The sequence below is a fragment of the Chiloscyllium plagiosum genome, unplaced genomic scaffold (assembly GCF_037043375.1).
Source record: "Chiloscyllium plagiosum isolate Xiang-an unplaced genomic scaffold, Cpla_swu_hap1 HiC_scaffold_25, whole genome shotgun sequence".
Classification (NCBI taxonomy): domain Eukaryota; kingdom Metazoa; phylum Chordata; class Chondrichthyes; order Orectolobiformes; family Hemiscylliidae; genus Chiloscyllium; species Chiloscyllium plagiosum.
Genome location: NW_028270163.1, coordinates 58,228,239 through 58,239,683, shown reverse-complemented (window position 1 = coordinate 58,239,683; position 11,445 = coordinate 58,228,239). Strand labels below are relative to the sequence as shown.

The 11,445-nt window shown below is 44.5% G+C and overlaps 1 pseudogene; it reads right to left on the bottom strand.

The window, feature by feature from the left end:
* Window positions 1-6,795: 6,795 nt before the first annotated feature.
* LOC148145344 (high mobility group protein B3-like) lies at window positions 6,796-11,138 on the bottom strand (annotated as a pseudogene).
* Between the last annotated feature and the right edge of the window lie 307 nt (window positions 11,139-11,445).

Genomic DNA, 11,445 nt, shown 5'->3' with positions numbered 1-11,445 from the left:
ACGGGGCGGTGGGGTTGATTGGTGAGGGTGTCCCAGAGATGTTCTCTGAAACGATCCACAAGTAGGCATCCTATCTCCCGATGTAGAGGAGACCACATCAGGTGCAATAGATACAGTAGATGAGGTGGATTGAGATGCATGTAAATTTCTGAGGGATGTGGAAGGATCCTGTGGGGCCTTGGACGGAGGTGAAGGGAGTGGTGTAGGTGCAAGTTTTGCACTTCCTGCAGTGGCAAGGGGAAGGTGCCAGGAGTGGGGTGTGGGCTGGTGGGCAGCATGGATCTAATGAGGGAGTCGTGGAAGGAATGGTCTCTCTGGAATGCTGATAGGGGTGGGGAGGGAAATATATCCCGAGTGGTGGGGTCTGTTTGTAAGTGGTGGAAGTGGCAGCGGATGATGTGCTGTATATGGAGGTTGGTGGGGCAGAAGGTGAGGACCAGGGGGGTTCTGTCCTTGTTGCATTGGGAGGGGTAGGCTTCAAGGAGGTGTGAGAACTGGAGGGCATCGTCGACCACGTGGGAGGGGAAATTGCCATCTTTAAAGAAGGAGGTCATCTGGGATTTTCTGTGGTGGATCTGGTCATCCTGGGAACAGATGTGGTGCAGGTGGAGGAATTGGAAATAAGGGATTGGAACTTTCCCCTCATCAATGACGTCTTGTCTTGCTATTTACTCCCACAGTGCAGTGCCACATCATGCTGAAAGTGATATTTCTCTTGCTCTACACCCTCCAACTCCTTATCCTTGGAAACCTTTCCAGCTTCCATCACCCTTTTTGCCTATTCCAGTCATCGAGTCATGGAGTTATACAGCACAGAAACAGACCCTTCCATCCATACAGTCCATGCTGACCATAATCCCAAATTTAACTAGTCCTACCTGCCTACTCCTGTCCCATATCCCTCAAAACATTTCTTATTCATGAACTCATCCAAATGTCTTTTAAACGTTGTAACTGTACCCGCATCCACCACTTCCTCAGGAAGTTCGTTCCACAACAAACCACTCTCTGTGTAAAAATATTGCCCCTCCTGTCTTTTTAAAATCTTTCTCCTCTCACCTTAAAAATATGCCCTCTTGTCTTGAAATCCCCCACCCTAGGGAAAAGACACCTGCCCATTCACCTTATCTATGCCCCTCATGATTTTATAAACCTCTATCAGGACACCCCCTCAGCCTCCGATGCACCAGTGTGAAAAGTCCCAGCCTATCCAGCCTCTCCCTGTAAATCAAATCCTCCATTCCCGGCAACATCCTGGTAAATCTCTTCGGAACCCACTCCAGCTTAATAATATTCTCCAATAACAGGGTGACCAGAAGAGGACAGATTTAGACCACAATATTCTCAGGTTATCTGTCCACATGATTAATAAAGTTATATCACATGGGATGCAGTGAGAACTTGCCTATTGGATACATAAATGACTCTGGTAGGAGGCAGAGGGTGGTGGTAGAGGATTGTTTTTCAGACTGGAGGCCTGTGACTGGCAGTAGACCACAGGATTTGGTGTCAGGTCCATTGTCATTAGTCATTTATAGAAATGATTTGAATGAGAATATAGAAGGCATGGTTAATAAATTACTCGTTCAGAGCTGGTTGATGACGATGGGGTGGGGTTCCAGAAAGTACTCGAGAGAGGGCGTGACAGACTCTGCCTGTTGTTCTGGGTGTATACCCACTGAACCCAGCTCCACACTCTGCCCTGCCACCCCTCCCTCCCCATATTGCAACCCCAGTTTCTTATTTAACATACTTCTCCAGTCTTCACCCAGATCCCTGGTGTAAGGTGTCAGTGAGTTCCAGAGCAGGACTGAATTGCTGAACTGTATTAGATGTTAGTCCCAGATGTACCATGACCATGTGGTAAAGCTGGTGTTTTGCTGATACGGACTTCCATTAATAGAGGGTGCAAGCAGCCGCTGCCCATTGAGTGTATCCTGAGACATTGGGGAATGGTCACGTGTGGGATTGTCCAGAGAATACACGAGTGAGCTGCAGCTGCCAGGTAACCACCGTGATCTTTCAAGTTGACAATTAGTGCCTTCTAGTTTCTCAGCGACATCTGGGAGAATATCATCCTCCACATATATTTGTCAATCCTCTGCATCCGCAAACACAGATTCGACTATTCGCACCACAGAATGAGTAACAAATCATTCAAAACCCATGATTGGAACTGCAAACACTCCCCACTTCCACAGCAATCTGACTCTCACGATCCGACCTGATCTGGTACACAACTCATCCCCTCAGCCCTCCACAAGCGAGGGTGCAAGTCTCGGGAGGATGGACATCCACCAGATGGAGGTAGAGGAGGAGGTGTATCATCAGGGGAGAGTGGCTGGGAGGGAGTCACGTCTGTACTGTCCTCCCCCTCCTACACCCATAACCTCACCCCCCTCTACCTCCCTACAACACTAGCCCCTGGTACGCAGGATGTCCCACCTCTATCGGAAAGTTACAATGTACTACTTCTAATATTTTATTCCATTAAATTTATTTCAGGTTTTTCAGATTGTTTATTTGAACCCCTAAACATAATTGGAGTAAAGCCATTATCTTGGGTTCTAGAAGCCTAACCCTATCTTTACCATGAGCTCCACACTCATTCCCTGGGGATTTCTGGAATGGAACCCTCAGGGATATGGAGTAATAACAGAATCACAGTAATAATGAGATGTTAATGAAGCAAATGGGATTCTTCCCACTCACTATCTGTCTCTCCCTCCTCTTCCTGTCTAATCCTGTCCCCGTCCCTCTATCTCTGACCTATCCATCACATCCTCTCTGCCTCTTTTCCTCTCTTTCACTCTGTTTTTGTTCTCATTTTATCCTCACCATTCTGTCTCTCTCTCTATCTCTGACACCATGTTGCTCCCTCTGTCGCTGTCCCTCTTTCTGGATGTGTTTGAGCAGTGACCTGTTGTGATCTGGGTGCAGAGTGTTGAAGGATCAAGGGAAATGGATATGGTTGAGCAGTACAGCAAAGGCCATCTTCCAAAAATGGGAAAAATGAATTTGAAATTTAATATCAGTGATATCCCCTCTATAAATATTTAACAAATACCTAAGCTCCTTCCCTCAGGTGAGAAGATTTATTCAATAATATCCCAATGTTTGAGTATTTGCAAATGTATTTGGAAGAGGTAACATTGGCTGGAAGCCGTGATTGATGAGGTCGTGATGGAACCTACATATTCATGTGGCTCAGGGAGCTATTTCTGAGCAATGTGCAATTGCTCTGAAGGGATTGCATGAATTTTTATGAGTGTATTTACCTGGTGTGGGAAGAACAGGTCATCTAGTCCAGCAGCAACGTTTGAAGCATGTGGTCAGGGTGAAGTGGGGTAACAAAGCCCCTGACCAGAATACGAAAGGAAAATGTGGAAACGCAATAATGAGTCACAGTGTCAGCAGAGGGGAAATAATGATTATAGGAAACATCTTCACGCGCTGTTAATTTTTACATTGGTTTTTTTATGAAATGGCAAAGAGATTAGAATATTCACAGTAAAGGCATCTCTTCCAGATTCTGTTTAAACAAAAATCCATTTTACATTAAACACCTAGCGGCAAGCAGGAAATGGCACTCAGCAGATTGTAAATCTCACACCCTGATTTTACACTTTATCACACGTGTAATTCAATCATAAAATACACTACGGTATGGAACAAGGTGAGCACATTCCTGGTCAAACTGCATGTCATCTGGGAATGGAAATAGAGAACTCCTTGATTCAGGTTTGTTCGGGACAGGCCACCCAAATGTACATTAGGCATATTGTTTTCAAATGACGTGCTGTATAATATTATTAATGTCCACTCGCACCCATTGGCCTCTCCCATTTATAAACATATGAAAATCTGAATCAGGTGCTGATGTAGCCCACCAGAGCCCTCCAGCCTGCTCTTCAATCATGGCTGACTTGATAACTCCAGACGTAGCCATGGTGCTCTCTCATTATCCACCCTCTTGGCCCTGTGTCCACTATCATCTGATCAGCTCCCTCACCACTGCCTGGATTCACAGGGGACAGTGGTGTACAGTGAGGATGGGTGAGCTGGGGATGGATGTGGAGGGCACATTGTGGGAAAAGTTTATTTATAAGAGTGCTGGTCCTTGCATGCTTTATAAAGACTGACACTGATTGGTTGGCATACTGGGGACTGTGTGTGTGGGCTGGATGTTTTAGGTCTGTCTCTGTCATGTTCACTCTGTGCTGGATCTCATTTCTGTGTTGGTTCTGAAATCCTCCCAGATCCCACACCCGTTGTTTCCCACTGAGATGAGAGAATTGCATTTAGCTGTGATCAGAGATCTTTACTCCCTCATGGTTTTCACCTTTGAAACGTTTCATCATACGCGAACATTTACAGCAGGTGTTCCACAGACATGTCACGATTGAATCGGCCTTTTCCACAGTGTTGTCTCCATATTTCTCCCTCCTGTTCTCTCCCTGGTCTCCAGAAGTTGAGTGACCCATGTTTTTTGCAGCAGGAATGTATGTTCAGCTGTCAGTGCTCACTGCCCTGTGTCTGCATTGACACAGCGAAATGTGCAAACACTGAGTTCCTCCCTGAGTTGCTGAACATTTCCGCAAACTTTGTTGGGAGTACCTCACCAAGGGACTTCGTTTTCAAACTCATGAAGAGGGCGAGGTTATTGTAACTACTCATGAGACACAACAGAAACAGTCAGTGCTGGTGCCATCAGACATTACTGAGATAACTCTTATGGCCAATTGCTCTGTCACTGCAAAAGTACTATTACAAGCATGCAGCCTAATTCTTACTGAAGTTTATTATCATTGGGTTGTGTTTGCTTTGACTGTCTGTTCCTTAACTCACCTTAGTTTGATTGTTCCCGGACCAATGTTTTCTTGACTTTAACTAATTTAACTCCTTCTGCCATTGAAAGGAACTTCGGGTCAATATGCGCACTCATACTCAACCATGAGAATTCTGAATTGTAGAGTACATATTCATTCTCTATTACCTGACATGTCATCTTAGAAAATAGTTTACAGCACACCTTTAACCGTAGGTGCCAAACCTCCTGGACCATGTAGCTGCAATGCTTTTGGCTACAAACAGTGCATTTTCAATGGTTCATTTATTATGGACTAGACCAGACCCTCTTAAAGGATTTGAAAAAGGAAGCCTAGACCTTAATGTTTTCTTATTTTAAAGATATATGTGAAGAACCTGTTCCCGATATGATGCGACTGGTCAAACTACCCAACGTGAATCCAAACACAATTTATTTAAACATTGTTGTTAAAATACAAACAATAGCAAGAGGAATTTAGAATAACTTAACTATTGATAAACTTAACCGAATAATAGGTACAGTACCTACTACTAATTAACTATTTCAATCAGTCAATCACACAACATCACATAAACACACCCTTCAGCAAGAAGACAAATTCAGACACATTCTGATATGCAGTTCTCCAATCCAGGAGGAAGAAACATCAAGAGAAAATTCAGAGAGTGTAGCAGCCAGGAGACATTCACTGAAGTTCCAACTCTTTTGAGACCCCAACAGCTTCTGTTGCTACAGCTAAAAAAAACTGGAGAGCCTGGTCTGTGAGAGCTGACCAGTCCCAGGCTGTAAAAGAATCCCCAAGAGCCTCCCAAGTTGTTTACTCCAGTGGGTCTGGCAGTCTGCCTTTACAAAGTCGCTTCAAAATAAAGTTACAAATCACACAACACCAGGTTATAGTCCAACAGGTTTAATTGGATTCACTAACTTTTGGAGTGCTGTGGAGTACCTCCTCCACAGCCACCAGATGAAGGAGCAGCGCTCCGAAAGCTAGTGCCTCCAATTAAACCTGTTGGACTATAACCTAGTGCTGTGTGATTTTTAACTTTGTACACCCCAGTCTAACAACGGCACCTCCAAATCTTCAAAATCAAACCAGGACAAAATAACCTCATCACACAGTTTAGTGACTAATTAGTAGCAATTAGTGAGATGCTGATTGACAGAAATATTCTCTTACCGAATGGCTAGATCTGACTCGATTGTTTTTCTTAGAAACACTTTAGACATTTTTTCCATTATGGACTGTTCTATTACCATCTTTACACAAAATTTAGTATCTTGATTTACTGTGACTGCGTCGAGTTTCAGGATATTTTCTGAATATTACCTATTGTGTTACAGATAAAACGTTTCTCTGCAATAAGAACCAGTAAAAGTCTGCAGGGAGCTACAAGTACATTGAAGAGAGAATGTTTCTCCTTCTCCACTGGCTGTAACTCTGCACCATTCTGTCTCTCTCATTTCTCAGAAGTAGACCCTTTGTACCCACAATGTGACGTCATGGCTCCAATACCAGACTTTCTGTTGCTTATTCTTTCAAACACAGAACATGTAACCACATTGGCCCAATGCACCAAGGCTGCAAGGACCAGGAGGCTGGAGTGTTTAACAACAGCAGGAGCTTTTTAAAGGAGCTGTTCACTCAACAAGGCATGAGGTTAGACTGAGCTTATTCCCTCCAAATCATCATGATGTCATGTTATCAGACTTTTAAAGTGACAGTCCACCATATTCACACAAATGCACAATGTACCTCCCCCTTAACACTGGAGGTTCCTGTTGCCTCACAATCAGAAATGCAACAGTTTGCAGAAATGGAAAGGATCATTTGCTATTTCATATTTAATGTGATTGGGCTCTTACAAAAGTTACAACTTACAAAAGTTAAAACTTGCAATATTTGTCGTGGGGTTTAAATGCTTTTAATTGTGTACCAAGTAATAAAACTGAAGCAATTTTATAATTTAGTCTTCATCATCATCTTCTTCAGCATCCTCACAATGTACCTCCTTTTTGGCAGACGGTTTCTTTACACTGTCCACCTTACTTCGAGCTTGATGTTCAGTGATATCCCTATCAGACACCTCCCTCAGTTTATATGCTTTGCTAATGAATGGCTTCTTCTCTTCTTCAATGCATGCATTCATTCCTCAGCTCAGCAAGCTCATCTGTCACAGCACCAGTCGAGAAATGTGGACTTTTCGGTCAAAGTTCTGAGAAAAGCCATGAAGAAATCAGAGGGAGGCTTTTTGATGAAATGGGGTCCTTCTTCTTGTTACTTTTGGCTGGCAGCTATGTTTGTATTCCTGGGTCATAACGTCCCTCGTCTACTTTAGATGGTTCTTCAGATTTGGCCTTGTCTTTGCGAGGCATTGCCTTCTGCCTTTCGGAACACCCACCTTCTGGAGAATTGCGAGAAGTTAACAGGAATACCAGGACCCCAGCGGCTCAGACAGCGTCCCTGGAGGTTCAGCAAGCCAACGTTTCGAGTCACCTAGACACCTCTTCATCAGAGCTGAGGTGAAGTGTGGAGGGATGGCATTTATGCTGTAGTTGGGGGTTGGGGGGAAGAGTGGAGGGGTTTTGAATGCTGGGGGAGAACGGACGCTGATAGTGATGGGAATGTGAGAATGGCAGAATAATGGTGTGTCTAACAGCCAGACTGGCAAGGACAGACTGTCCCCCTGGGGTGGGGGAGTGGAGAGAGGACATGGTGACAGAGAATGTAACAAGCTGTAAGGAAGGGAAGGAATGGGAGTGGGTTCACCATATGAAGATGTTGAACTAATACTAAGTCCAGAAGGCTGCAAAGTGCCAAGTCTGATGTTGTCCCTCCAGTTTGTGCTGGGGTTCCCTGGAGCACTGCAGCATGCCGAGGACCGACACATGGGGCATGTGAGCAGGACGCTGTGTTAAAATGACCGGCTACGGGAAGGTCAGGCTCCTGCATGCTCATGGACCGGGGGATATCAGGGGATTCCTTCCTGAATTCTTCACCGCAATTCTGCTCCTTGGCATCTCGGACCCATGGTTTTCCATTTTGTTGCTTATCTGGCTCCTCAGTTGTGGCTTTTTATTCTTGAATGTGACGTGTCCATTCCCTCAGCATCACTGACAGGGCACGGTCAAAAAACTCAATGGAAGATTTTAAAAATTCACACTTGCCCATTCTCACTTGTCGCCCATAATCTTCAAGTCTTTTCAGATTAGCATCTAATTTATGGAGATGCCCCGTGACTGTATAATTTTTTGCCAACTGTACCTGCTTTCGGCTGCAGTGTGTCTTTGATTCCTTTTCTTCTTGTTTTTAAATCAAAGTGCCTCTGAGATCTGTAGTTGGCACCCAATTCTGTTTTCCTTTGCAACATATGAGTGGATTGACCCAATAGATCTCAAGCAGAGCATGTCCTAGTGGCCAGTTTTCATTGTGTTTCCACACAGTAAGGACCAGGAAGCCAAGGTGTTTAGCAACAGCGGGAGCTTTATTAAGGAGGTGTTTGCTGCACCTCCGAATTCTTCCTACGTGTTCTCATTTTATCCACATGCATCTATCCTTAAAGTTCTCCATTTTAGATGTGCGTTGTGCGGTTATGTTATCCTTTGCTGGTGTTTTTTTTCCCATAACAGAAATTACTTCTCTTCAAATTAGGTACATAGGTTTCCATTTCACTTTCACAACCAAAACAAAGTTGTCCATTTATCATTAAAAACATGACCCTCTGCTTCGACATTTCCTCTTTTGTTGCAGGAGACATTTCTGTAGACAATCTGTGGGAGGCCTTTTGATACAAACCTCTGCTGATGTTTTTCCGTTTTTGGCTCCTGCACCCATCGGCTGCTCTCTTCCAATCTCTGCTTTTCTTGAGATTGGTCTTGGGCTTTAAGACTGCTTTCCTCTGATATTACTTGGAGGTGGCGATGTTAGACTGGGATGTGCAGGTTTGGAGATCACACAACATCAGATTGTAGTTCATCGGGATTGTTTGGAGGCACTAGCTTTTGGAGCGCTGTTCCCTCATCAGGTGGTTGTGAAGAATAAGATCATAAGACACAGAATTTATAGCAAAAGATGCATAACACTAATGTTTTGCTATAAATTCTTATGGTCTTATTCTCCTCAACCACCTGATGAAGGAGCAGTGCTACGAAAGCTAGTGCTTCCAATTAAGCCTGTTGGACTATAACCTGGTGTTGTGTGATTTTTAACTTTGTTCACTCAACAAGGCAGCTAAATCACAAAAATAGCTGGACAAACTCAGTGTCTCTAACAGCCTCTGTGGAGAGAGAAAGCAGAGTCATAATATTGTCATAATCAGATGGTCCATCATACTTACACAAACTCACAACAGTGTGGGATAGAATGAGCAGTGAGTCAGACTGCTGCAGTGTTGATGGGGACAGGAATGTTGGTCAGGATATCGGGAGTTCTGTCTGAAGGTTGTCACTGGGAGGGAGGAATGGGCATCTGAAGCTGTTCCTGTAGAGCAGTGTGGTCAGTCAACAGTGCAGCACTCCCCCAGCACTGTCAATGTCCACCCATACTCATCAGCTCCAATTCTGAACCAAACTCAGAAAGGCTCCATAATTCTGATTGGCTACAATCCCAAAAGATTAATCACTTGACCTTCAAACTTTCCTAGCCTCAACACTCACGTGATTGGTCAACCACTGTCAAGGGCTCCGCCTTTGCACCCTGATTTGTCCCCTGATTGGACGACTATGGAGTGTCTGTCAAACTGCCTTTTGTCTAAAAACTAAAGCAAGTTTAAAGAAAATCAGATGAAATCACAACTGGTTTTGGAATGATTTTTCTCCCTGAAGTGTCATTGAGATTCATCTGTAATTCCTGAAGACTCCAGGGAAATTTTGGAGAGTTGGCAACACTTAAAATTTGGAGGGTGAGTGATTAACCTGTTCCCAATACCTTCACTTCAAGCATCTCTCTGTCTCTCTCTCTCTCTCTCCTCTCTCCCCCCCACCCCCAACCCCTCTCCATGCTGAGGGAGCATCTCGAGTGTTTAGAAAAAATAATTTCATTATTTTTGCTTGCTTTGACTAATGTGACTGCATTTTTCTGAAGTATAATTCAGGTTTCACAATATTTCCCTGGAGTCTCAATCAACATAATTTCAGGTCTGCTTCCCACTCTCATGAGCTTTTTATTCAATCTGTTGTTAGTGTATTATATAAAAATTATAGGTGCTGGGAAGTGAATTCAAGTCTGCAATTTATTCAAGAGATCTGTTGACATGCATTAACAGCTCAGGTTTCTAACTCTGCCTCATAGTTGTCACCTGATCCCCTTGGAGTCAACCTGCGGCAACGCTATTGATGTTGGAACATCCAGGATCAGCCTGGCATGTTTATCCACAGCTGATGCTACATTCTGATATTCACTGTTTTGTGTGTGTGTGACAGTGTGTTTGTGTTTATGTGTGACACTGTTTTTGTGTTTGTGAATGTGTAACAGTGTGTGAGACAGTACATTTGTGTGTGTCTCTGTATGAGTGTGTGTGTTTGTGCATGAGAGAGTGTGCGACAGTGCGTGTTTGTGTGTGTGAGTATGTGAGAGACTGTGTTTGTGTGTGTGACAGTGTGTTTGTGTGAATGAGGTGTGTGAATGTGTGTGTGTGTAGTGTATGAATGTGAGTGTGTGTGAATGTGTGTGTGAGAGAGAGAGAGAGAGAGAGATAAAACAAAATGGTCAGCATTTCCCATAGCGCGATGGAGGGGAATCAGTCACAGGACTCCTGCATTTATATGGCACCTCGATCCTTCATTACATTATTTTTTGAAACACAGTCCCTGTTGTCAGAAATGTGACAGCCAATTAGCACACAGCAGGCTCCCACATGCAGCAATGTGACAGTGACGAGAGGTTTGTTACTGCAGACTTTATCAGAGTATGGACACTCTCAAAGGCACACTCCCAGACTGATGCAGCTCAGAGGAACGCCATTCACTCCATTCTCTCAGTGCTGGCCCTTTGGACTATTCCAGTAATGCCCCAGCCCTACTCTGTCCCTGGCCCCCATCCATCTCCCATCGTCTAGCTTCCTTTGACAAGTCACTGTTGAATGTGCATCTTATCACATTCCTTGTTTCTGTTCAGAACAACTTATGCTGAAAGATATTGTTTCCCAATTGCTCTCAGTTTCCCACTATCTACTCTCACAAAGTCATCCAACCCATTTCCCGCATTTCCGCCCTCACCCCCCTCTCCTCCCTCCCGTAACAATGATAGGGTCTCCTTGTCCTCACCTACCATCCCACCAACATCCATATCCAGAGGATCATGGGCCGTCATTTCTGCCACCTCCAGCAGGCTGCCACCATCAGACCCATACTCCCCTCCAACTCCAACTCCTTGTCAGGGCTATTCCCTCCAGGACACCTGGTCCACTCCTCCTTCACTCCCAACACCACCCCCTCCCCCCACAGCCCCTTCCCCTGCAACCACAGGTGGAATAGCTCCCCATTTACTTCCTTCCTCCTCACTATCTAAGGCCCCGAACAGGTGAAGCAGCACTTTACCTGCACGTTACTCAACCTAGTCTACCGCATTCACTGCTCACAATGTGGTCCCCTCTACATTAGGGAAACGAAGTGTAGAC